The 25,730-nt window shown below is 38.7% G+C and overlaps 1 protein-coding gene across 6 annotated transcripts in view; it reads right to left on the bottom strand.

Annotated features, from left to right (window-relative positions):
- The window catches only part of TAFA2 (TAFA chemokine like family member 2), a 201,668-nt gene extending 175,938 nt beyond the window's left edge, over positions 1-25,730 (bottom strand). For all 6 annotated transcript variants that reach the window (XR_011139534.1, XR_011139536.1, XR_011139537.1 and 3 more), the window contains exon 1: positions 25,115-25,730. The gene's annotated coding sequence lies outside the window, so the exon portion shown is untranslated. The remainder of the gene's footprint in view (positions 1-25,114) is intronic.

Raw genomic sequence — 25,730 nt, forward strand, 5'->3', positions numbered from 1 at the left:
TCCAGAAATAAAGTAGCAGCTGCCAAAAGAGATTGTTGAACTACAGAACTCATTGAAAAAGTAGCATACAAGTAGTATCTAAGCTAGTCCCTATGCAACTGCACCACTTCCTACAAGCATAAAAGCATCATAGGTGATTTGCACATGGAAAAAAATTCCATTATATCCCACTGTTATAAAATAGGATAAAATAAATAGGCCCCATGTATTGGGTCCAATAGCACCCTTTAATACATCTGGACAAACAATGGATTTTCCAGTTTGGCAGTTGAGGTAATAAAAGGAAGGGGCCAAAAAAACTAAACCAAGAAAATGTTTCCTGCTCAGTGAACAAAAAGGACAACAAAAAATCTGTTTATATTCCTAAGTTTCACCTGACTTAAATGGGGCTTTTTTATAGTTTTGTTGACAGGCTATGCAACCTTTTCAGAATTTAGAAATGTAATTTCAAAGTAAAAATTTGAATGATTTCATTTCTAAACATTACAACATTCTGTGTATCCCTAAAGATAAAAATATGGTCACTTGGCTTAGAATTTAAGAACATTTTTATATTTTCAAAATTCCCTTTTTACCCCCAACCAGATTAATTTCTCAGATTGCATCCCGTTTCATAAATAGTTTCAGGCTCTCCTTACAACATCCTTGAACCTGTAAATCAGGTGAAAATATATTTCAGGATATGTAAAATAAAAAGGTTATCACGTATAAATTATAGTCTCTAAATGTTGGTGATACATTACTTCAGCTGCAGCTAACTGATCCTTTTTATCATTCCCTTTTTGAAGGCCTGCATGTAAAGGATAAAGGAGAGGTCAGGCAAACATTACACTCAGTGGTACTTTTCTCTTATGCAATAATTACATGGAGAGAAAATCAAAACAGATGTAATGACCATAAAAGATTAGCCAAATGCAACACGTAAGCAGCAGTCTTGTGATGACATCTATAGAGGAACCTCACTGGTAATCCTATATTTGACAAAACAAAACCTTGACATGGAAACCAGTAAAAGACTGTAGAAAAATCTCTGCTAAGTATAGCTCTGAAGGGAACTCAGCCTGCAGGCTGAGATGGGAAAAATCCTTCCATTCCTGTGATATTATCATGGTATACATAAATGAGAAATGCACATTTGTATGGCTGCATGCTCTGGTAATTCCTATGATGCTGATTTCCAAAGTCCGTTAGAAGATTTCCATAGGAGTTGCATGGCTAAACCCCAGACCTAGTAGTGAAAATCTTAAACATGCATTTAAAGTATTTGAAGACAGTTTCCTTTTTAGTCTTATTAGATTGATACAGTGAAAGCTTCAATTTATATTTAGACAAGCTGTAGGTAAGACAAAAAAGTAAGGGCTTCTCCAGAAAAAAGTACAGTACCTTAAAGCAATTTAAAACCCCACTCACTAAAAACAAACATTTTGAATAGTTGGCATCATCATGCCGCTTTTGACTGAGCACAGTAGCAACTTAATAAATGTAAAATCTTTTTTGAGACTGATAACCTTTCATTAACCTACGCATTCTATTAAAAAATTAGTTCTGCCCTGTATTACTTCGACGAGAGTGGGATTTTTTGCCCACTGTTGTTGATATTTTCTAATTTGAGTTTGTTTTGATCGCAGTTTTGGAACTTTGAAAAAGTAGATCAATGAGAAGTCTTGAAGAAATCATCAGCAATGTAAATCATTTATACAGGGAAGAAACAGCAGGGTTTATTAATTTAAATGGATATCTAAAGTAGGATGTAAAATCCATCCTTTATATAAATGCCGGGCATTGTTCATTTAAAATAATTCAAAATTAGCTTCAGTTTGTAGAGAAAATCAACTGAAACATCTATAAAAAGGGATAATACTTGTTATCCTGGATGGTGGAGGGCATGTGTGGCCTCCATACCATTCCTTACACTCAGGCTTAATCAGAGAAACACACAAAATTTAAAAAAGAAAAAAAAAATCCTCCCAAACACCGAGCTCACGGGTCCTCCAAGACAGGCAGTGCCTACAGAGGCAAATCCTGGAGTTAGAAGTTGTGGGAAGGGAACTGGTCCAAGCAATATGTAACTTTACCAGTTGTCTGTCTTCCCAGGTAGAAACCGAAGGCATTTTACCACCCTCTCCTGTCCAGAAAGTGCATCATTCCTGATTCTCATTCAGAACGTTTTTGAGGACTTCTGCTCCATTTCATAATCTGCAGAAAGCTAACACATCAGACAGTCCTTCCCCTTACCAGACTCTTCACAGGTTTCTCACTTTTGAAACCCAGCCTGCCTGCTCATCAGAACAACCATATGGGGTCAGACCGAACGCCCATCACCTCCAGTATATGGTTTGTAGCAGTTATCAACAATAGAAGCCTTGTAAGGAGTTTATGCGGAGCTTTTAACAGGGTAAGAACACAGCAATATCTCCCCAGAACAGGCTCCCAACCTCTAAAGATTTGCATCTCAGGAAATTCCTCAGATAGGGATAGCATTTTTATATTTAATAAGACTTGGTGGAGTTTTCTTCACAAACGTGCCCAGTCATTTTTGAAAACACGTAAAATTCTGCAATATCTTGCAGCAAGAACTTTTGCAGCTCAACCACAAAGCGTGAAAAGAATGCCCCCCCCTCTCTGCAAGACTGAACTTGATTCCAGAGGCTTCCTTCTCTCCTTTCTTCTCCCTCCCTCATGGACCCTAGGGTTTCATTCATCCTCTTCCAGCTTTCTGTCCAACCAGGACACTTCAAAATCTCCTGATCCCTAGTTGATCAGTCCTAGATGGAAGATAGCTGATCTAGTACAAGGCTTGATCCCTCCAAATTTTATCAATAACGCAAGTCATTTGCCTGTTATATTGATCTTCAGATCCAAAACATTTCAGGGCTCTTGCTAACACATGTAGGTTACCCTCTTTACAATAAATATCCTTATTTTCTAGTTTTGTCATGTGAAAAAACAGTACCCTAGCACCTTATCTGGGTGACATGTTTGCATATCGATAGCACCTCTTACCCTTCTCGTTTCTCAGGTAGTTGAGATGCAAGTTTTTTACCTAAAGGAGATCAATAGCACAACCCTGAATTATAACCCTAGAGCTAAAAAAAAAAAAAAAGCCGAGGCTGTCTTGGGAGCATGTTATAATATATTCCCTACAACTGGCATTGCTAAGCATATGAGACAAATAGCTAGGAGTCATAACATATAATTTTCAATTATTGGACTTTCAGTGAGGTCCCCAGCTAAAAGAACGTGCTCTGCTGAGTACCTGAAGGAAACTGTAGCCTCCCTAAGGCATCACCTTGGAAGTTACAGAAGCCGTTGTGAGCCTGAAGGAATAATTAACTAGAGATAGTCTCCAACACTCTGCAGCCGGATGGCAAGGAACTAACCTGGGAATGAAGAAGGCCTTCTGCGATGCCTTTTCCACAGTTTTTTGTGAACACTCTCCATTCCACAATAATCTCTTAAAGGTCTTGAATCTGAGTACTTCCCACAACCAAAAGGCTACTTTAGTCACCATACCTGTTCATCATTCAAAAAACTCATGTTAAAGTCCAAAAGAGATTTCTGACTTTGGGAGAAACCTCAAAGGAAAAGATTTTTATTCAACTCCCAAACAAAACAATAACATATTCCAAAAGCTTGAAAATTAAATACAGTTGATATTCTCTGGCAGTATTGAAGATTTTTTTTCATTTTGAATTTTAATTGGGAATCTCAGGCAATTTATACTGCAAGAGGAACCTGGCTTCTACCTAGGCTGGGCAATTTTCACCCATTGTCTCTTCCTATTTCAAAAATACTCTCAAATATACACCCCTACATGGGGAGAACAAGAACACATCAGAAGATCTGAGTATGAAACATTCCTCTGCCCTGATACCTTCTAAAGAAAGCTGGATAAGACACCTAGAATGCCCATCAAAACTATATGCTCATCAGAAAAAATAGCCACTACTATATCATGCTATTGGGTTTATTACTCACTTCACAAAGATATTTCTTTCTCAGAAAAAAACAGAAATACTGAGCGAGATTGCCACATGAAACTTTGTCACGATTCCTGCTAACCTTAACAAATCTTAAACAAAATTTGGATTTGAGAATGAAACTCAAGTTTAAGCAAGATTGGCCCAGCTTTGTGTTTGAACAAAGATGTCAGTCTTGTAATTTCGGCAAGCAGCACATTTAGAAAGGCCTTGGTGACAGCTTTGAATCCTGCTAACATAGCCTGAGGTCTTTTCGAAGTGCACAAGTGGCCAGAAAGCAGTTATGAAATTTGAATTGTAAGAGGTACCAAGCTTTGCTGAGACGGCTATTTTTCACCATCACATTACAGGGCAAGTTTCCCAGTCTCTCTTGGAGGCTAAAAACCCATATGAAATCTCACATACACTGGCACAGGCAAGATGTACTGAAAGAGGTATGGGCAGCTGGTTTGGTGTGAACCAAGCCTGCCTTTTGCTAGATTGGAAAGAATTCTTATTCTTATTGCATAGGATGTGCGATGAGGAAGCGTAGCAAGCACACACTATGAAATGTTTTCACCAAAGTTGACAGAGATAGAGACATCCATTGCTGCATCCCTTGACAATGCTATTATTTGACCTCTCGGCATGTCTCAGCGTGTCTTGCGGATGATACCATCTCCCAGCCTGTCTTCAGTCTCCCTTGCACATTGAACAAACAATGCCCTTCTCACAGCTAGAATCGTGCTACAAACTGTGCGAAAACTTTTGCGAAAGTTATGCTGCTGGAAAGCATAGCTTATCTGCAGTCTCTGCATAGTGAGATAACCTTCTTGTGAAATCACAGTATTCACCAGGATAGATTCTGCTCCCAAAATAAAAGGTTATAATGTCTTATGTAAATCTGGGGGTTGAGTGAAGAAAGGGTAATGATTTGGAGGTCATAAATATTCTGGCCATGCTCACTCCATATGCTCTGTAGTCCAGCTATAAATAGCCTCCAAATTGCTAACACATTTTGAGAAAGTTGAGTGACCCAGCTTTCACTTTGTAATGTGAGGATAAAACCTAATGATGCCACAGAAGGGCAGAGGAAAAGAACTGCTGAGGCCATGTACACATCTGCTGAAAGGGTCCTAGCTGTGAACTTCTATAGAGAGAACCAGCTGGTTTTAAAACAGATAAAGAAATGAGAAAGTACAAGGCCAGCCAGCACAAGGTCAGCTCTGTGTGGGGAGAGAACAAAGCAGCTAACATCATTGCCATGAGTGGTCTATCGGAGCAAGAAGTAAATTCATCCCCACACACTTCTGCTTCAGCAGGTCCAATTCCCAGCAAATTCTACAGCCAGTGGTGACTTTAGACTAATTTTCCTTTACATATAAATGTAGTCTGACGTATTTAAATGTTCAGGTGAAAAAAACTGCAAACAGAAATCGGGTCACCTGCAACCCTTTTCTAATCTATTTACTAATAAATTTCATTGACTTTGAAAAAACACTTTACAGTTCCAGGCAAAAACTACTGATGTGCTGGACACTATCCTTCCTGCTCCCTCTGTTTACCCTGGACTCTTTTCAACCTTGTTGTGTCCCTTCCAGCTGCTGGTACTGCCTATTTAAACCATTACCCTAGTCCTGGGCATCCCATATCCTGAGTAGCAGCTAGCTGAATTGGAGCACAACAGCCAGCACTTAACGGTGCCAGAGTTGTCCTCCTGTCATTTTGCCCTTGTAACAGTTCTCAGTGATTTCTCAATGTGATGGTAAAAGGGACTCTATCATCTGCTTGGCTTTACACAAAAATGTCATCCATCAGTTTGGAAATCACTTCTCCCACACCCCAAATAACAACTCTGGATAGATGCTAAATCGTAAATAAATACCCCAAGAGCATTCAAAAGAGAAGCTGACTCTTTTTCCCTTCTGTAAGAGCCAAAGCAGGTGAACCACAGCAATAAACAAGAAAAAATTCCAATCAGCAGTAACTTATTAGAGGTCATTTGCATTAGCATGTTACTTTTCCTTTGACAGTTACATTTAGGAGTGCTCAGAATATCCAAACACGGAAAAAAGTTACACACTAACACTTCCTCAGGGGCATTACCAAAAAATCACAATTCAAATCATATCCTGTAATGACAGCCAACATCTAATTCATTTTTGAAAACAGAAATAAAACAAAATTGTTATGAATGGTCTTATATCCCAGGCAATCAAAAAAAAACAGATCATGAAATCTAGTATTTGATCCATTTTTCACAAGCATGGTTCAGAGAACGTCTATGCTTAGGCCATGGATCTGTACATACAGCACTTTCTTTTAGAAGTCTCGAGACGAGCTAAGCTCATTGATCTCAGATCTTGTGGATTTGAAGTTTTTGAAGGGCAGCCAAAAGTTTCACTTCATTTTTCAACTCCTTCTAGAACTTGAGATCTTGCTTCTTGTTCCTAAAGTACTTTAATATATTTACATTGTAAACAACATTATGCTGAGATGTACGAAGCAGGAGAGGTCAAAAAAAGAAAGGCATGCTTAATGTTCTTTTCTATTTCAGGTTAACCATTTGATGCCAGATTTTATTCTGAAACAAGTCTTGAGCTCTGAATGAAAAAACTTGCATGTAATTAGAGCAGACTCAGGCAGCTAACCAGGCTAAGTGCTCAAATAAGCACGGGTATTTTCAATGTTGTTACAGTTGTCCATCCAGCTTTCCATCCCCTTTTGAGATACCTCAGTTCAACTGCTTGGCCCCTGTGTTTATTACTAAACACTTTCTGATAATATGGGGTCACCTTTTCTCCTCAGAACTCCAGTCTCAGGGACATCGTCTCTCAGGTAGCCCTCTGAAGGACACATCATAATAGAAGTAGGTAGTTTTGACTGACTGTGTGAAGATCTGAAAGCGGTTACTCTGTGCTTCAGATAGAGCACTATATTCAGTGATACATGACCTGCATACAGCACTTTGTTATTCATCAGTAAGAGGTATTTATTCAGAGTTTCAAGTCCTTTTCCCCAGAGTCTCCCATAGGGTCTATGTTCCCTTGACCTTCATTGGCCCCTTATCAAAGAACAAGTTTCATATCTGACTTCTCTGTTCTGCTTCTGGAGAAATTTCAGTCCTTCAGACCAGTGCTCAAAAAAAAAAGACAAAATCCAATCTCCCTACATCGTGAAGTGCTCCAGTTTGCATGAGTGATCATTAAGGCTCAATAATGCTCTAGTGTGCCTGGACTGATAGGCTCCCGGACAGCAGATGGTGAATTTCCTATAAATGGAAACATCAACAGTACAACGATGACATGAAATGAAACAAAATGGGTAACTGAGATAAGACTTGTAAAAGGAGAAACACTTTCTTTTAAAATTAAAACAGGTCAGCACACTTTCTCCAAGTCATCATATATACCTGCATAGCTATTAACACTGAAACTCTCATTTTCCACGATTTTTAAAAATGCTCTCCAAAATTGTGACATGCAAACACTATGTTTTCAAGAATTAGAGGCAAGGTCATAAAAGTATTATTTTTCATTGTACAATTCTGAACTAGTCATCTCATATCAGTGGCCAAATTCTATTAGTCCCAAACTACAAGAAAATATGCAAGCTTGATCAGCTGAAATTTTTCTGCCCCTGCAACCTAAGTTTAGGTATATTTACGGACCAATCAAAATTCCCTGCAGAAAACTCAGATTTGGTCTTCAGAATAGCATGCAGCTGTCATTAGCTTTGTCCAGATTTGAAAAAGTGATTCAAATTCTTTTAGGATTAGCGAATGTGATTATTACTTCAAGATTGTCTCCTCACGGACTGAAACAGTGAATGCCATACCTAAAAACACATGGAATGTCAATTCTTGAACTAAAGAGCTACTTCTTTGTATCTACAGCTACAACAGCTCTCCCAAGCCTCCGAAATCCACAGTGATTCTAACCTTGGATGAGCCTCCACTGATGTGACACCTCTTGGCTAACAGGGAACTGAATTAAGAACTAAATTTTCTAAACTAAAACTCAAAGGCCACGGACCTCTTGTCATACATACCGCCTATCAGCCAGAATCACTGAAATAAATAACATGAACTAGAAATGCCAACTCATCTTCTGTGCAATGAGGATGCAGCTCTTACAACAGCTTGTTCTGTGACTGAGACCTAAAAATGTTCTAAATCACATTTGGCTTTAAGCCAAAATTTTCAATTAAATGTTAGAGAAAGCAAGAGGAAAAAAGAAATTCAGCACACAACAAACTACTTTGAATCAGCAAACTACTCTCTCTTGGGAATGTTTTGCAGAAGGCTTTGGAAAGAAAAGCCACTGCAATTATTATTATAATAAAGGTATGCAAACACATCATTTAGGAGAAGATTTGAGGGGGATGGGGATCAGTTTCTTTGAGTAGATTACTGGAATACAGGGCTTATTGAGGTTCCTCTCCCTTTTCCAGGACTTCCTGGCTTAATTTGGACTCAGATGTATCCCAAGTAATTTTTCAAAATTTTGACCTGTCAGTGCCTGCTTCTCTGAGAAGGTTTTCATAAAGATCTGAATCAGGACTCCTCAGGGCCTACAGAGTTACAAGTAGTTTATATTTGATTTAATTAGGGGGATTTGATTAAAATACAGAGCTTTTTTCAGCATATGGGTCCTCACTGTATGCAGTTCTGTTGTCCAAAAAAATGCTTTCAGTGATGGGAGAGGGGGACAACAGGCTCGTCGGCTCTGAAAAAGATATCTGCATCACCTGGTGCAAAAGCTGTTGTAGTTTCATTCCCATTCGTACGGAGCAGGACTGCACATGTAGCTCAGCATAAGCAGGTTGTTCAGATATGGTAAAAATAATCAGGTCAGTTCTGCAGAAAGCAAACTTCTGCTAGGCTTAGACTGGAAATAGGATGAAAGTCAAGATTATAGTGACAGTTTCTTCTGGAAAATGGTGCTGAAGAACTAATTTGGGAAGGTCTTGAGCAAAAGAAAGGGGAAACAATTCAGAACCGCTTCCAGACTTCTGTCATCTCCCTCCTTTTTATTACAAAATGGTGACTAATTATAAATATATCTGTATAGTTATTGAAATAAAAAGTACCAAAAATTACACAGTTAATGCCTCAAATGTAATGGAAATAGTAAATCCAAGTTAATTGTAAAATCTGTTTATTGTGGAGAAGGAACTTTATGACTCTTGATAGATACTCACTACGAATACAGCCTATATGTATCCTGATTCATGTAGGTCCTACAGAAGCCACCATGTAGATAACCAAAAAGTAGAAAAATCATTTTTATTTTCTAGTTTGTTTCAAAGTCCGTGGTTGTTTGCAGCAGGTAAATAGGGACATGTACAGCATGTGAACTGCACCCTCTGGACCATGCACTGTTACAACCTTCAAGTACTTGCACCCTGTTAAAGAGTGGCTCAGAGAGCAGAATGAAAAGGGTTCAGCAGACATCTTCCACTTTGAACAAATACTGTTGGGCAGCGTTTGGACTCATTTCTGTGAAATGCCTGTGTATAAACTCAGCCAAAACGTGGCCTAAAGCAGATGTAGCATTGCTATGTGTTAGATGTCTTGTCTGAAAGTTGTTTTCTCACTGTTCATGAGCCATATGCAGGATCATGGCTTGGTCAGAAACTCTGGTCAGACACTTAATGGTTATTTTGAACTAGGGCTGAACAAAGTTCATCCTTCATTCATTTTTACCTAAATAGCGTTCAGCATCAGTTCAGCTGTACAAATTGCTGACACTGATTCTTTCTACCATAGACAGGCCCTAGGGTTTTAAACTTTATCCATCAATCTAAGCATATCTGTGCACTCTAACATTTAAAAATAGATTAGGTCATTAGTTATGAAACCTTCAACAGTTATTGTAAGTTATCATATACAATGTATGAGGAATTTTAAAATGTTTTCTCATTTTATAAGCATTTTAAAAGCAAATTTAAAACCACTTTATATTTTGGTTAAATAGGCAGCTAAGCACATAAGAAGGATAATATTTATTTACTGAAATAAGTATATTCCTCAAATTCCTGCAGGAGCTTACAATTAGACCTACCATAAAATATTTTCTGTCTGTGTCACATGTGGCATTAGTAACCTTGTTTCAAATATTATATCTTTGGTTATTTACATCATTTGTTGTAATTAAAGTTAAAAGAACTCTTCACAAAACGGTATTTAGAATCTTTCCAACCATAATTAATGTTTTCATGTGTTTTGCCATCAATTAAAAATTTAGAAAACTCCATTACTCAATACTCATTGGGTGTTCAGTCTCAAATTAGTCACACATCGATGCCCTGCTAATAGAAGAGTCCTGCAACAACGCCTTCTCGCATAGAGGTGCAGGGGGGATCATGGCAGTTCCTTGATAGTCTAGAAATCATAAGGGTCCTTGAAGACCCTCAGCAAATTAAAATACAGTGAAAAATTATTTTGCTGATATTGAGGCGTGAAGAGAAGAATTCTGGGGAAGAAATAGAGAGAGGGATATGGGATAAGGAGACAGGGCATACTGCCCAATCACGACAAGGCATACTGCCCAATCACGTCAAAATAATCATGCCCAGATGATTTTGTTTACTTCACTGACTCCAACTACTGTTGCAGTAAATACATTTTTCCTACTGGAAGAATCACAAGACAAATGATAAGCAAAATCACTTCTTACATCTAAAATTCTCTGTAATTGTCTGGTAAAGGATTTAATCATCTAAGAAGTACTAAAGAAGATGTACTTCTTATATTACTTCTTCCCAGTAGACAATGGAAGGGAGAAGTTGTTTTGTTTTGTTTTCTGTATTTTTCTTTCACATTCCAGTTCTGTAGATCGATTCTATCCAGTTCCACTGAGGACAGTGGGAGTTTGGGAGCTGATGCCAGCAGACCTATATTCTATATAACAGCCAAGACTAATCACTAAAGAAGCTTAATGAATCACAGTCAAATCACTCATGGGAAAATCAAAACCACAAAGGAAAACTTTGTAACATTCTCAATGTTTACTTTGATAAAACATTAGTACACATTAGAAAAAATGTACCTCTCACTCTTATATGTGAGAAATGGATCATTGCCCAGCTAGGAAGATGTTCTGATTTACACCTATAGACCTAGAGGAAGATAGCTGAGGTAGGGGCTAAGGACTGAAAGATCTTCTTACAAACATCAGTCTTGCAACTGAACCAAAATAAAGCACAGCAAAACCTTTTGCTTTATCCTTGCACAGCACCTTACTCAACAGGGTTGTGATCCTGACTGGGTATGGTGAGTGCCACTGTCACAAAAATAAAGAATACAGAATATGTGTCTCTAACGCTTGTGCCTTTGCTTTATTGCTCTGAAACAAGATTTGTGCACTGATTCCGTATAAACTTATTAATTTACACGGAAGCTCTTTGTCCTCTCTCCCCATATTACACCACAGTCCAATAAATGCTTGTGCTGAAGTGAACTATCCTTCTAGACGATGCTCTCAGCAACAAAAGTTGACCTGAGAAATAAAATTTAGTTAATGTCATGCTCTTTATGATTTAAAGTGAAAGCTGAAATCACCCTTTCCAGACCTACTTTAAACAAAATTACTCTCTGATTATTTATTCCTCTTAGAATTACCAGGAACATTAAATCTAGCTTACTCAGTTTTGCCAACAGGCTCATAACTTTCTTGTGAGCTTTTTCAGTCAGCTAAAGATCCAGCCTTTGAACTGGGAGCAGAGGTATTGTCTCATACAGTCAGGATTTTGCATTAGATTACATCATTAAATAGCGCACATATAAAGAGCTGAAAACAAAGTTTTAGTAGAAATTGTCCCCAAGCTTTATTAATTTCATAATTGTTCTGCATAATATTACCATTCTTCCTACTATCTGCTGGGTCTTGGGACAGGACTCAATACAAGATCAAGACACCTAATTTAGGCATTTAAATATAAGTACTCGATTGAGTTGACTAAATACAGTCATCTGGTGCCATCTCACATGCCTATGAGTATCATGTCATAGATCTGACACAGAGCTGTAAGTCTCGTGCAGATATCTTAGATACTTTGGCACATTTAAAATGCTTGCTACTGAGGGTTACATCACAAGTTTGGGGCAAGTTATTCAACTTTCCTAACTTGCCATGATTTGAAGTACAGCTGATCCAAAGCCTGTCTTAGGGCAAGTAGAATCACTGTACAGGTCTATTGACAGGAACAGGATTCAGATGCCTAAACATAACCATCTAGCACCCTCCAAGATGCCTCAAGGGAAGGGACTGGTGGATATGGTGCCCAGCATACAGGATTCTGCACCCACCTGGAGCAGCGCTTGGTGGCCGGACAAGATACTCCAGTGTCTAAAATGATCTGATAGATGCAGCTGAATCCTACCCAATATCTCCACTGACTATGACACTAAAGCATCTAGGTCACACGTAGACAATTACAGTTAGACACCTGTTTTAGGTGTCAATCTCAAGTTGAATCCTGCCTCTAATGTCCTCTTTGGTAGGCTGTGACTGAATTTCCAATACCAAAAAACAAGCAGCACTGGGCTCCTCCTTAAAACATCAGAAAGCATCAACGAGGCAAGAAACATTAAGTTTTTATATCCTTTCCATATCATTTATGTCTGAAGAAGAAGTATCTATAAACATTAAATTAAGACATTGTATCTTTGAGTGTATCTTTGTAAAGATTCGTTATCTAACAATAAAATAACTGAATCACAACAAAAGGCATATTTACTTTTAATATTATGTACCTTGTTTTTTGGAAGAAGAAGGAGATGTCTGTAAAGGTTTTCTTTTTAGATTCTTTATGCTGGCATAGGAATTTTATCTGATGATGCACCTTTATTACTCTTCTCAAAATACTGGGTGATTTAATATGCTTTTGAGCAGAGGCATCAAGATTAAAAAGAGTAACTTTAAAAAATAAAATTGCTGTCATACTTTTGGACAGGCAAGAGCCATAATATTATGAGATTACTGCTACACCCAGCTGTATCACTTAAAATCATAAATCTGAATCACTAGAAAAAAGATTTTCAGGCCAATCAAATAAAACAAGATGATGGTAAAACACAATTGTACTGTTCTCCAGCTTCCAGACTTGCTAATACTAGTAAAAAGGCAAATTCCAAGTACAAGTTTTATTAGCATTGAAAATGCTGAAAGGTGTCTCCGCCTTCACCTTTTCAATGAAATCAGCCACCCAGACAGCTTTTATTGTGTTAAATTCATAGAGCGAACTTGCAGAGTATCTGCAATGGTTGTGTAAAGGCTCCACTCCCTTTTCTCTGACAGATTTAGGCCATCTGAGCAGGTTTTAAACTTCTTTCATCACCTCAGAGACCAAAATTAAAGAGGAGCTATGTGGTACTCAGTCTGAAAGCTTTACAGCACTGAAGGCTTGCAAAGAAACTGAGCACATGGAGTTAACCATGAAGGAATACTTTAACAACCAATATTAAAGACGGGACTGCTACAAAATTAGCTGTATCTCTGTCCTGTTTGTAGCATCTCTTGGTGACACCATTTTAACTTTTTGCTGAAAACTACTCTGTCTTAGTCAGATACTTGCTTAGATTGACAGCAGAGCCCAAGCCCACCTGGGCTACCCACAGGAAGAGATAAATTGAAGAGTTGGACAGAAAGGAGAGCTCCATTTTATATTGCTACACTTAGTTCCAATATATACTTCGGCTTTTAAATTTTTCTGTTTGTTTTATACATCACTGCTCGCAGACCAGTTAGACTTGCTGAGTAAGCCTAGTGCTGAAGGTCAGTGTGTAGTAGAGAATGGCAAAACGATGACTACGCTCAAAGAGAGAAAAAAGGATAGAGGCTGAAACCATTCAGGGATATGAGGAAACTCACAGCCAAATGGGAAAAAAAGAGGCAAAAATTGACTTAGTTCCAGAATCATGACAAGTTCATCGGAAATGTAACTGCTAAATTAACACTATAGAAAATTCCTACTATAATTTATTATGCTGGTAAGCCTGGAAAGAGCAAGGAGTGCTGCTCTATTACTACACCAGTGCCAAAGTAATTCAGCACTACTATTCACTGCAGTGAGGGACATTTAACTGAGAAGTCCAGTTTTTGTAGAACCATATATCTACAAGCATATAAAAGTTCTTAATTGTTAGTATGTTGTTACGGATCAAGGATGATCTTTCATTCACTCACAATCAGAAAAAATCTAATGGAACAATAGATTTAGTTTCATTTTTCAAAGACAGAGTTTCTTGGACAGAAGCCTACGTTAAAGATTGTTTACCTTAAAAAAGAAGGACATGCATGATCTCTTCATCATTCTCATCTTCCCCAATTATGGCCTTGTCTTCTTCAATGTTAGAAAGCATTTACAATAGTTAAGAATGAAAAAGCCTTGAAAAATCAGGCTTCCACAGAAAAGTCAGAGGCCAACATGTCTTTCTCCGATGTATGGTTAGAGATTTCTGGGAAATACAAATGAAATAGCTTCAATAAATGTGAACAGAGCACAAACTAAAAATAGAAAAAAAAATGAAGAGGTCAGATAAAATAGAAAAAAAAAAAATGCAGAGGCTGCTTTCCTCCCAAATTGGAATCTGAAGATCTGTAAGAGTTAGCATCACGTAAGTCTTCCCCTAACAGTGTTATGGGAAAAGTTGGTTACCACTGAACAATAGAAAAAGTATGACAAAGCATTCGTCTAAGCACTAAGCAGTATTTTCTCACTGCCTCACATTCTCATCTCCTTTTTCTATTAGAGTCTGTTCCCATTTGTTCTCTGGGCTCCAGCCTTTACAAATAGAGCCCTTAATAGAGCAACTCCCACTCTCCTCCTCAAAAGAGACCTACTGGATAAAAACTAAAGGTGTCTATCAAGACCATAGAGAACCTTATCAAATCTTGATAAAAACAAAACAGAGAAAAAGGTTGTCCATTATGCTATTTCCTTTTCCAGAGGGCTTCAATCACAGATTTTTCATGCCATGGACAGTTACATGGGTATCAATTCAGGAATTCTCCTGACAAGAGGGGCAAAAAGAGACAGGAGAGAACAAGGATTTAAAAATAATATCTATTAAAAATAACTGCACTGTGGGAGCCAACGTACCATTATCCACTGTGCTCCAACATCGATTCTGCCTCCAAAACTACCAATAATCTAAAACCTGAAACTCTTGTGGAAGGCCTGACTCATCCTGTAGCAAATACCAATGGTGAAAATGTAATCACCCAACAAACAACAACACAGCAAATAGTATAACAAAGAAATAGGCATCTTTATAAATCTTTACATTCTGTCATTACTATGATATGAGCTCCACAGTCCGCTGCTGAATCTGGAACACAGCTGTGCGCAGAGCACGACTATGCACATTTGTCTCTACGTTTCTGCTGATAACGTTAAGATTGATAAACATTAATTCTATGAATGTCATACACAAGTAGTTTATAACTTTTTTAGGACTGTTATACTGTATTTTATAGGCAAGTGGGAGTGCAAGCTGGAAACAAAATAAAGAATAGATATATCTGTGGAGAGACAATGACTTTAAAGTAACAATAGCTGGGCCATTTTCTGGAAAGATCCTCCTCCAGGTGCCAGATAAAAGTGGTACAGATCTGCTGCCAAGACCGGGATATACATACAAATTAAAAGCACTACATGGCTATAAACTGTCTCTGTAGGAAGAAGCCCATGAATTACCTACAATTATTTGCGTTAAAATACTGAAAGAAAGGCACAGACAGGAATCTGCAAGTCAGAACAGCTGTTGACATAAGGATGAAAAGATAGCTTCTTACTTTTTCCCATAAAACAGCAAAGTTTAGGTAGGATCGGGTACACGCTGACATTTTGTTTCACCTCTTTGCTTAATGGCTAACGTTTTTGGAAATAAATAATATTTTGCTTCAAAAGCAATGCTTTGAATCAACTTAATCACTGACTAGTGAGAAACATTTTATTTCAGGCGACAGTCAGAGTTAGGCCTGTCATGTTACTGTGCCAAGAAACCAGAAAGATCGCAACCCGACCTAAACAGTGTTGAGCCAAAAAGTTCCAGCTTCAAGAGAAATGATGGAAGTACAGTTTTCGCCTTAATTATGTACTCAAAAGGAAGTGCAAAGGAGTCTAAGGCATGGATAAGTTTTGAACTTACAGTATCCAACAAAACGCATCATACCCCTGAGCTACGGAGGTGACAAGAATACTAGGTAGCTAGAAAACCTCTCCGCACTTTTTTCCTTGTACGTGCATTGCACTCATTTTGCTTCAGCATTTAACATGCATTGATTCAAAGAAAGGAAATTTTCCCCTAGGAGCATTTTCGATATTTTTCCTACAAAGTAACTGCGAGAACTAGGCCCAAACTGTGATATGCAACAAAGAAAGCAAGCCAATTAGAGGATTACTTTCACTGCAGCTTGATTATAGGGTTCAAAGGCTGAAAGATGAAGACCTTCAGAACATACACTTCCACCTGCTGCTATGACAGGGTCATGGACAAAATTTCCCTATATCAGTCATTTCTATATTCTATCAAAGTGCAAACTCTAAGTAGTAAACAAAAGACAAAAAAAGATTGGAATTCTTGAAAGTGTTCTGGGGATTTACCATAAGCTATGCTATTAGTAGAATGTATATACATTTAGGGTATTTACTTTGTATCTGTTAACTAAATATAACTAACCACAATGATAGAACCGCAACTGTATGCCCCAACTAGTAGATATTATTGGATTGAATATATATACAGATGTAATCTAAGCTATCAACTATGAAAACCAAATTCACTTGCTGTTACTGAGTTACCTGCAATTTTTGCAAACTTTTTATGAGACAACTACTTAATTTGAAATATTATTGCAATAAATTTAATATTAGCATTAATGAAGGAATATATGAGAACTACGTACCTACGTCAAAATGATCGCATCTACACGAAACAAATGGAATATTACTTGTGCAATATCAACATTTTTATTTATCAATATCAATTTTTTTAACTTGTTCAAAGCAAAAAAATTATACATCCATTACGGACTCTGATTTTGTATGCTGTTAAAATAGCATATGCAGTAGTCTTGTCTATATTATCGATGACAACATGGTTGCTATTGCACTGACATAATGCTCTTCAGAGTTTCTAAATATATATGTATTCTAATGAGATAATCCCTAGAGCATGGGTATGGAGGAATGCTATCCAAATAATGTCATTTCTATTGCAGAATTGGTTTCAAATTAATTGTTTCTTTCTAAAGCTATAATTATCAGGAGAAATCCAGTTAGTGAGAAAAGATGAAGTTAAAAAGTGCATAATGTTTAATAGCTCATTAAATAGAAAATATATTGTAAATTTGGGAATCGGAATGACTCGCAGCTAACTGTGAGATGATGGGTCATGGCATATGAAAAGAGACTTTTTTGGCAGGAAAGCAATTTGGTAATGCTGACTGCAGATTGCATTTACTTGACATTCGGAAAGATCATATGACACCAATGCGGATGAGGTGAACTTAAACAGTGAGAAGGAAAGGCAAGGAGAGCTAGAGGAGAAAAAGTTAGACTATGAGTGGCTGGGTGCATGATGAGGAAGAGGAGAATATGACTGTCATTCTCATGCGTTTAATTGTTATGGTGGCAATGGGGACAAGATGTTACATTAAAGAGACTCAGGGTATTCATGCAATTATAGTGATAGCTGTGTCAGCACTTTTCTCGCAGAGGAGTTTTACTTAGAACTTCTATAGGTGAATAACAAGTGATTTCATAATTTCTCTAACAATAAGAAAACATAGTAACTGCTCTGTATCAATTGCTCTGAATATGATTTTAAAAGCATACTTCACTTCTTAAGAGTCTGAAGTACGCATTTACCAGATGTCAATTATGTAACTATAATAGACAAAACAAATTAGAGCAACTTCAAAGAAATTCTGAAACATTCCGGAATTATTATACTGGTAAAACAAAACAAAACAAAACACAACAGAAAATATTTCATCATAGCCTCAAAGAGAAAGAAGACGTTCAAAAACTCCAAGCTATGATCAAACTGTCCCCTGGTATATTTTCACATAAGACAGTGACCTCAACAATTACAGGAGAGCACGAAGGCATCATCGAAATGGGAGAAGGAGACTGTGCAATTGCATGGCCATCACTAGATCGAGGCACACGTGTCACACTGGCCTGCCAGACTGTGGGGGTTAACGCCTCTTACAGTCATCTCAAAGCATGAAGTGATGTCTGAAGTACTGTGGGCTCAGATTTGCAGATGAAGCACAAGCAGCTTAAAAGTGGAAGAAATTCACACAGCGTGACATTCTTTTCCTGTTAGTTTTTGACAAGTTGATCTGTGTGGTAAAGCAAAAAACTGTGGTACAATCAACAAAAATATTTCTATCAAATTAGAATCCGTATAAACAGAAAATAACAAAATCATGTTGCCATAAAGAAGAAGGAATCTGTGTGGAAATTGAAAAAGCATTTCCCAAGACTGGAGTTCAGCTGGCCCCTATATTCAAGGCCATTTCTTTTTTGGGGACATCCATTATATAAATATTAGTGCAATGCCTCGATTATGAAAGTCTGAACGCTTTGGCAGTAGTGTATTTTAAGTATTATCTTAATTCCAATGCAAGCGATATCCTTCATGATTCTAGCTTGAACAGAAAGAAGTAGGATCGTATAATGAGAAGTGTCAGGCAACATTAACCATATTGGCTGATAATATCATATCTGAATTTATAGCGTGTTATGCTAGCATACAAATACAATATTTCTTCTGTCTTGGTTCCAGTAAGCTTAGAAACCAGAGCTTATCTCACTTTATTTCCTGCTTTTACCAGATCTCAAGATAAAACTTGCTATCTTACTTAAGCATAGCTTATTTGTTACAATACATAGGTAAATAGTTTTCAAAGCTAAATAAACACAGGTAACAGTACAGACTTGGTATTCTTCTCCTGTCATGGTGCTGAAACAGATCTTTTTTCTCCAATTAAGCTTGAAATATGACATAACTTCTTGCAGGGATACCATAGTCCGATATATTTCATCAGAAAGTAATATTTTGCTCTAGGTTCTACACTAGTAATATCACATTTGAAGAATAACATGATTGTAATTGCTGTTTCTAATACCATAATTCAGGACAGCTACTTGTATCATCTTTCTGAAAATTACCTACTTATATATAGTCTCTGTTCTAAACGTAGGGGGATTGAATATCTAAAAAAGATGTAGGACTGACAATCCATTGAGACTACACTCAAGTTTTAAATTCATACCCAGAGTACAGACACAAACGTAGTCTTCTGAGCAGCACCCCATCAGTGTAGTTGGCAACACTTACCCAGGCTTGCTCCAGAAAAGTCTTTATGTGCATAAGTAATATGACTGGTCCCATCGAAGCCGCGTGCTTACAGATCAGGCACCTTCCTTGATCAGACCTCTAGTTTTTGCCTCTCTGTGCATACAGCAAAAGCACATGCTAATTTCTGCTAGTGGTGACTTTTATGACTTGGACACCTCTACAGCAGGAACGGAACTGAGACTACTAACTCATTTTAGATAAACCTTGAGACAAGCTTCAGATGGTACTGACTTTCATCCCTAACTGGAAAAGGCCCAAATTTCAAATGGTTTCCTATATAGAAACAACACAGAAAAACATTATCCATCCTCGGAGCCATCCAGCCATTCTACTGTACTTTACAGTGTCATTAAGTGTAATGATACAACAGCTAACTGTGAATTATGGTTGAGCTTAGAACTCCGAAGGCCAAACAGATATCTTACACAGGAGCAAACACTCGAAAAGTCTCAGCTCAAAGGGGAACTGGAGTGCACAGTTTTAACCCAGTGCTCACAGCTCTCCCTACTTCCATTGCTACCAATATATACGATCCCATACGTGTGGTCGTGTGGCAGAAGAAGGCACCTAGCTTGAGCCTGCACATCGGAGGCGCTAAGGTAGCTTCTCTCATATATGTGTTTTCACATGATGAGCCACAGGGAGAAACTGTAACCAAGGAGAGCACCCCATATAAAGATGCTTGGATGCTCCTTTGAGCACAAAAAGTTATTTGGTGATCCAGGGGCAGCGCTATATTGCCTCTCGTGACATGACATGTCAGAGACGAGTGGAGGGCCACCTATCAGTCTGTGGCACAGTGCCCTGCCATATAAATATATGTGATGCAGGAACCGCAGTGGGGGAGCGTGATGACAAAATCCAGCATGAAAGTATCATTGCGAACGTGATAGACTTGTCAGATCTGCGTTCCTGTCTCCAAAAGAGCTAGTGTGAGACTGCACATTACTAACAGATTTATTTTTAAAATGTATTATATCGTGCTTTTAAAATGGAGAAACAAGCAAAAATATTACATTACATTGCAGTTTCTCGTAAGTCAGTTAAAACGTACAGCACTGCAAAACTATCTCTTTGCATTTCAAGAGGGAAATTGCTTTATTGGATCAGGCCTGTGGTCCATCTAGGCCAGTACCTCATCTGCAGATAGTTCATGTTAATACTGCAGCAGGGGGTAAGAAATTTTCCTTACAGGGAGAGATCGGTGTCCAGCCAAAAGTAAAAGGTTGTGTATTTATTTCAAAAACATTTCATAATTACAATTCCGTTTCAAAATCTATTTGCTATTTAAACAACCGAATAGGGTTTTTGCACTGTGCTTGTGCATTTCTTAACTTAAGAAGTTTGTCAATCTAAAGCACCTCACGTAGTCCTAAATCCAGTTCATGATTTAAGCAGAGAAGATTACCAAACTTCAACAAGTCCAAAAAAGCTCTATGTGCTTTTATCTGTGTGCTACTCTGTATTACTACTGTCCTTCCCTTGGCGTTGTTGAAGAGATGCTGCAAGTACAGGAGGCTATATACAATGCTGTCTGGGTGTTAAGAGTCTCATGTTCAAGTTTTACATTGCAAGATCAACAAGAAGATACAAAATGAGGCTACTGGAAAATGTCAGCTATTAACAGAGTACACATTAGGAGGTTTGATAAGCTTTAAACAAGGGACTAACCCAATTTCCCACTTTTCACGCATGCAATTATATAAGTGACTGCTTCTGTACTGCAAAAGGTACGGGCGCTACTCCTGCGAATGCTTACTCATGCAAGAACCTGCTAGTAGGACTAAGGATCAAACCCATATAAAGCATTTTGCAGTGCTACATCAAGTGATGGCTGCAGCTACAGAGCATTCTGCGAATAAACATTCTGACGTATCAGAACAGAACAAAAAGCTCAGAAAGGTTTTTTGGGTAACTTCTTTCCGTCTTAGCTAAGTATGTAGTGTCCTGCCATAACTACTCCTGTAAGGCATGATCTCATTATTATTTTCTCTCTTCTGTCTCTAAAGTGTTTTTCAAAATACACTGCATGAAATCAGTTCCATAAAAGTACCTCGAATTGTTTATCTTGAAAATGCGGCTGTTTCACAGTAGCATTATGAAAAAGTGCATCAGAGGGACATTATTATTCTGTGTTCTCTTTTGATGAATAACTGACTATATTTGGTGAGCAAGAGTGGCTGGCGAGGGTGTATAAAGAACCAAAGCATACTAATCAGTACCCTTCCAGGCTCTACCAAGAGCAAAAGGAGACAGCTCTGTAGGCTGTCACCAGGAAAAGCAATGACGTTATTGTCAAAGTTGCCACATTCATTCTAAAGCCTCAGTCCGGTGAGTTTTCTAAGTTTGAACTGAGATATGGGGGGGACTGTTCTTGAGCTTAGAGGTATATTAATGGCTTACAAAACTAAATAACTGGGCCAAATTTTCTGTTGACATAAACTGCACAGCTCCAACAGTGCGTCTCTGTCTTTAAAAAGTATTTCAAACGTGAAGGTGTGCACTTAAAATGGATTCCATGAAGCTTAGTTTGTAAGTGTTTCCTCCTCCTAAAAAAGTCAGTAAAATCCATTTCAATGGAGCTACGACAGTCTACATCAGTTGAGTGTACCTCTTAACATAAAAATAGTGGTGAATGGGGAGAGTTTAGTATTCAGCTCTATAGACATAGGACCTTTTTGTTGCGTTCATGCAAGAACTACTTCTGACACTGTCCTTTTAAAATGCTGTGTTTCAAAAGGGAAATGGAAAATGTATTTTCAAACGAAAAGCTTTTGCTACCTGAATTATCAGGAGCTATGGTGGAAAATCAATGCGAGTAAGACAACAAATACGTCATTTAAATGAGATGTTTAAATACAGACTGTAAATATGAGACTGAATGTTAATTAATTAGATTTGTAGAGTCTTCACTTGCTTTGGCCTTTGTTTTATCATGCAGTCTCTGTTTACTTTCATTTATTTTCTTTGTTTGATGACGTTTGACTAATAAATGCATTGATGAACTGCATCAGTAAATGCCATCCATATATCACAAAAATAGAATGTGCTCAGCGTTTCTAGCATGGTGATGCTAAAGGATTTTTTCTGTTTGAACTTCCAGTCTTTAACAAAGGAAATAATATTGCTCTTCTGGATAAACTTCCCGATTTTTATTTTAATTTTCAATGAACAAACAGCTGCAGAATAATGTGAGTTAATGAAGCATTTCTAATAAAATACTGCAGAAGTTAAAACAGGGCGTGCAACTGCTCGCTCAATGATAGTTGTATCATTCAGAATAATTTTTCAAGATGGTGATCACATTTTTGTGTAGATAAGTATTAGGTAATGTGATCTTCTGTCTTCCAAAGTCAGTGATTTCCTTTAGTGTGATAACTAGTTAGCATTTCTCTATTACTTATTTATAGTAAGTAAAACATACAACATAATTACTGCAACATATTTTTCTAATGCACAATTTATGCTTTACACAGGTTAGTAAGTAATAATACAGTCAGCAATAAATGTAAGAGCGGAGATGCTCAGATGTGAAAAATTCCATGATATGTTTTGCTCATCTGAAAACATACAGTTTGCATTTGTAAAGATGTCCTTTATCAAAAGTGTGTAATTCCATCACCCGTGATGAAATTATGACACTTATTGGCTACTAAGTGTTCTTCTACCATGACAACTCAGTGTAAAGTATTATATGCTTTAGGTAAATCAAGATAGGATTCAATGAATCATCACTTTGCAACTTGCCACTAAAACAATCTCCAACATCCATCTGTGCACACATCTATTTACCTCTGTACAGAAGTTCTTTTTCATGCATTCTCTACCAGAATTATCAAGTTTATTACCTGCATCTACATGAAAGGTGAGATCCCTGGCTCCATAGAAAGAGATAGGTAAAAAGGTTACCCCAGTATGACAAAAGGCACTGCCAGATTAGTCCTCATTCTCTGATTAAAACAGTATGACAGGAAGCATGATTTTGTCTCAAAGTCACCCACTACCAGCAGCATACCTACAACGAGTACCATATTTGTGAAATCCCCCTTATGTTCAAACAACATATGGAAACAGTGAACAGTAACCCCCATCTACTATTAACTAATTGAGCAATGCTTTCTACTAAAATTGTGGCACTTAACAAGCATACATTTATAATTACAATAGTACTGTAGTTTTTGAAATTAGGACTACATGAAACCACAAAATACATAGTTTTGAATACTGCCTCAGTAACATCAGCTCTTTGCAATTAAAAAAAATTAATTGTGAAATTTATATGAAGGACTTTACTACTCTTCATTGAATGCCTGCAAAATAATTTACAGGCATCAGTATGAAATGACTGCATAATTACTGTGAAAAAGTGTAACAGATGTAACCTTTGCCACCTCTGATAAAAATGCCTCAGAAGTACGGTCTTTCTCAACTTCAGCTAAGCTGTATTCCTAGTAGTATTGGACTACTGTTTTTTTAAGTTTTTAAAGAATCTTAATTTATCAATTTGGCTTCACTTAGATCAGTCCATAAAGTAGCTTTAAAGTGTTAAATACGTAGCAGGCTGAATGCTGATGTCTGAAACTAGTTGGTAAGACAGAGAAACCAGATAACAATTATCATTTAGTCAATAGTAATTTAAATGTATCCAGTGCTGTGAGAAGACCCTAAGACCCTGAATGTTTATGGGGCTTTCAGGGATAGGGGTTGAGTTTGTTTATTATTTAAATTGACAGTTCTTCAGGAGTCAAAGCACAGTTTTTTAAATACAGAACCGGTATCTACTGGGGGTGGGTGGCAGGAGCGAGTGAGGTGCTTAGTGGTTTAAAAAATTTGAGAATGTCAAAGGAAAAGCTGGAAAGAGACAACTGTAGCTACACATATAATTTAAGATGCTTCAAGCAATGATTTTAACTTCTGGTAAGGATGAAACATACAGTAGAGACATAAATGACAACTCTGAACAGGGCAGTGAAAGCTCCTGCTCTTTATGCTTTGCATAGATAGCCTGGTGTCCGATCCGACCCCTCCACAGGAACACAGCAGATTATTTTAGAACTCTCTCTTGCAAAGGTATAAATAGGGTAGAAAGAAGGAAAAACCTTTTCACTCTGAAATACAGAGCCTGTAATATATTCAGTACATAATGAGTTCACTAAAATGGAAAAGCAATACAGAGAGACATGTTTCAAATTATGTACACCACAACTTGGGGAGCATTACACGCAGAAATAAATGAAGTCATGAATCAGTTCTTTATAGCTCTTCTTAAAATGAGTGATAAAGCGACTCCTCGCTCTTAAGCTGTCCCCGCAGCCGTCCAGTAACGCGGCCCGTCTCCAAAACGGAGGAAACCCCCCAAGCGGCCGGGGGTGCTGGGAGTTAGCGGTCACCCTTCCCGTACAAGTAGTTGAGCTGAAAAATCGGTGGGCTGACTTAGCCGCCACCCCCCACCCCAACTCTGCGGAAGCGCTGAAGAGGGTTTTAATTAAAAAGAAAAAAAAAAAAGGGAAACAAATAAAAGGCAGCAAAGCCCCGGCGCAGGGCTGGAGCAGGCTGCCCGGAGCCCAGCCGGAGCCGCAGCAGGGAGCCAGAGGCAGCCGCTCACACCCAGCTCTCCGCAAGTTTTCGGAGCCGGAGGCGCGCAGCCCCCGCGGCCCCTCCGCGGCCGCTGTCCGCCCCGCGGGGCTCTCCGCCAGCCGCCGCGGCGCGCATCTCCCGCCCCCGCGGCGCGCACACACACGCGTACACGCGCACCTGGGGCACTCCGCTCACCTACCTGCAGCCCCGCTGCCTGCTGGAAACGCCTAGCGATCCGCCGCCTCACGTCGGGGGGCAGCTCCGGCCTCACCGCCCCTGCATCGCCGACGACAGCCCCGCGCTGCCCCAGCGCCCGGGGCATGGAGCGGCTCGGGCGGCGGCTGCGGTGCCGGTTCTCCCCCCTCCTCTCTGGAAAGCAAGCAGGGATCCGGCAAGGAGATGCTAGAGGAGGGGTGAAGCGAGTGGGAAGGGGAGGGATGATTTGATGTGATTCTTGTGCACGATGCCAGAGTATTAAAAAAAAAAAAATCTTTTAAGAGAGGAAGAAGTACGGGTTAGCTACTGGAAACCAGGAGAGCGAGGAAGTCCTGCAGCCCGGTGTGGCTCTGGCCCCTCCGGCAGCTGAGTGCGGTCCCGATTCAGCCTCGCCAGCAGAGAAAGGCAGGAAAACCCGGCGCGTCCTGCAGCAATCCCCTCCGTTATTGCATCTCTGATTGGTTTGCCTTTCAGACACCGCACGACTTCCCCCCTCCTGGTGCCTCCTTCTCCCTCTTGGGAAAAGTAATTGGAGAGTGAGAGATTCACCTTCAGGAGCAGCGGCCCCGCGCGCAGCCTGCGCGCACCGCGCCGGCGGA

Source organism: Struthio camelus, chromosome 1, assembly GCF_040807025.1.
Source record: "Struthio camelus isolate bStrCam1 chromosome 1, bStrCam1.hap1, whole genome shotgun sequence".
Taxonomy (NCBI): domain Eukaryota; kingdom Metazoa; phylum Chordata; class Aves; order Struthioniformes; family Struthionidae; genus Struthio; species Struthio camelus.